The sequence below is a fragment of the Amblyraja radiata genome, chromosome 16 (genome assembly GCF_010909765.2).
Source record: "Amblyraja radiata isolate CabotCenter1 chromosome 16, sAmbRad1.1.pri, whole genome shotgun sequence".
In the NCBI taxonomy this organism is placed as follows: Eukaryota; Metazoa; Chordata; class Chondrichthyes; order Rajiformes; family Rajidae; genus Amblyraja; species Amblyraja radiata.
The window spans coordinates 46,043,826-46,046,554 of NC_045971.1; the positions used below are offsets into that span (position 1 = coordinate 46,043,826).

The 2,729-nt window shown below is 57.2% G+C and overlaps 1 long non-coding RNA gene across 1 annotated transcript; it reads left to right on the forward strand.

Annotated features, from left to right (window-relative positions):
• Positions 1 to 370: 370 nt before the first annotated feature.
• On the forward strand, positions 371 to 1,481 carry LOC116982343. Its single transcript, XR_004414433.1, has 3 exons — positions 371 to 490; positions 992 to 994; positions 1,470 to 1,481. It is a non-coding gene; the product is annotated as an uncharacterized LOC116982343 (long non-coding RNA).
• Positions 1,482 to 2,729: the final 1,248 nt, after the last annotated feature.

Below are 2,729 nucleotides of genomic sequence, written 5' to 3' on the forward strand. Positions count from 1 at the left end.
GTGCGCACGCGCCGGTGCATATTCAGGCCATTCGTTATCTTGAAGCTCCTGCCGCAGTCGGAGCAGGTGAAGGGCCTCTTGCGGGTGTGCATGCGGTTGTGCCGCAGCAGGTTCTCATAGCGGTTAAAGCTGTTGCCGCACTTCGAGCAGTCGAAGGGACGTTCTCCTGCGTGAACCCGCCGGTGGGTCTCTAGATGGCTCGGGTGCTGCCAGGCTTTGCCACACATGTCACACTCATAACGCTTCTCCCTGTTGTGCCCCGCCATGTGGTCGTCCACTGAAGCTCAGCCCCTCGAAGGTCAGCCCGCACACCGAGCAGATGGGGGGGGGGGGGGGGGGGGGGGGGGCTCACCGGCACCCTGGCCGCCCTCAATGGCCGTTCACACCCCTTCTCTCCGTCCACAGCAACGGCTCACAAACCCTGGAGGAGGGGAACACAGAGAGTCAACAAGCTGGCAAACTGGACATTACTAACGCGTGAACATTACTGGTGCTTGAAGGGAGGGGAAGGGGGGATGGGAAGGGGAGTGGCGGGAAGGTGGAGGGTAGTGGAGGGGATGAGGGAGGGGGGCGAGGAGGCAAGTGGGAGAGGGAGGACACGGGGGTGAGAGGGCTGTGGGGGGATGATGGAGGAGGTGAGAACGGGATGAGGGAGGGGGCGCGGAGGGTGTTAGGGGGGGAGGGCAGGGGGGGGTGAGAGTGTGAGAAAGTGGAGGGGAGCGGGGGGATGAGCGAGGGGGCGAGGAGGGGGTGAGAGCGGGGTGAGGAGGCAAGTGAGAGAAGGGAGGCCGCACCGACCTGCGACACCAAGTGTCCGGGCGCCCCGTCGAGCCGCCTGCCCGCCTGCAGGTCCGCTGGCCAGCCGATCTGAGCCGTGACTTCAGCCGCACGCACGGCGCGCACGACCGGCGCCCTGACGTCACCCCCAATCCAAGGGGGGACTGCCGACATTGGTGCTGAATCACGCGGGGGCGGCATGCAGCTTGGGAAGAAGGTCACGGAGTGCTGGAGTAACTCAGCGGGTCGGGCAGCGTCTGTGGATAGGTGACGTTTCACAGAAACATAGACAATAGGTGCATGAGTAGGCCATTCGGCCCTTCGAGCCAGCACCACCATTCAATATGCTCATGGCTGATCATCCACAATCGTTCCCCGTTCTTGTTTTCTCCCCATATCTCCTGATTCCGTTAGACCAAAGCGCTAAATCTGACTTTCTCATGAAAATATCCAGTGAATTGGCCTCCACTGCCTTCTGTGGCAGATAATTCCACTGATTCACAACTCTTTGGATGAAAAAGTTTTTTCATCTCAGTCCTAAGTGGCCGACCCCTTATTCTTAAATTGTGACTGCTGGTTCTGGACTCCCCCAACATCGGGAACAAGTAGCCAAATGTCCCGAAATCTGAAATGTTGCAGATATTTTCCCCCAGCACTTTGTGCCTATCTTTGGCAGACACAAGGAACTGCAGATGCAGGTTCATACTCAAAAAGGCACAGTGCTGGAGTAACATAGTAGGTCAGACAGCATCTCTGGTCAACGTGGATAGACGACGTTTCAGGTCTGCAGAAGGGTCGTGACCAAAAAAAAATGTCCCCTATCCGTGTGCTTCACAGACGCTGCCCGACCCGCTAGTGACTCCAGTACTGTGACCTTCCCATGATGCATGCCGCCACCCACGTGACTTTGCGCAATGGCAGGGGCCGTGACGTCAGGGTGCCATGCGTGCGGATGTCACGGCACAGAGCAGCTCACGTGCGGGCGGGAGGCTCAGCGCGGTGCCCGGATGCTCAGCGCCCCAAGTTGGTGTGGGGCCCCATCACCCCTTCAGCCCACCCCCAACACATCCCCTCCTCCCTACACATCTCCTCCCCACACACACATCCCCTCCCCCACACATTTCCTCCCCCCACACATCCCTTCCCCATTTACCACTGCCTTCTGTGGTAGAGAATTCCACAGATTTACAACTCCCTGTGTAAAAATGGTTTTTCTCATCTCAGTCCTAAATGGCATACCCCTTATTCTTAAACTAAAACTGCACACAATACTCCAGGTGTGGTCTCACCAGGGTCCTGCACAACTGCAGTAAGACCTCCTTGCTCCTAAACTCAAATCGTCTCGCAATGAAGGCCAATCTGCCATTAGCTTTCTTTATTGCCTGCTGTACCTGTATGTTTACCTTCAGTGACTGATGTACAGGGACGCCCAGGTCTCGTTGCACCTCCCCTTCTCCTAATATTGGTACATTATTGTTCCGTGTACCGAAACACGGTGTCAGGGATTAATCGTGAGAAGGAAGTAGAATGGGGTGAGGAGGGTTAGATAGATCAACCATGATTGAATGGCGGAGTAGACTTGATGGGCCAAATGGCCTAATTCTACTCCTATCACGTTTGACCTTATACAGGGAGAAACCTTGTCTCCGCACTGGAGTCAGAAAAGTCTTACACTCAATTTTATTCTCTTTCTCCCATATCTCCCACCCAAAGATCCTCCGCTATAGGGTCTTTGCACCCGCCGGCTGACCAGAGACACTGCGCCGCGGCTTCCCGCCGCCAGGCAGGCGCTGCACACGGAGAACCAGAGGGCTCCCAGACCTCCCTTTCCCTTCCTCACTCACTCACACCTCCCCCCCCCCGCACCGGCCCTTGTGACGCACCGCATCAAGTAAATGGCGACCAGGTCCCGCCGCTTCACTGACGGGCAGCTCCAAAGGCCAATGGCAGGA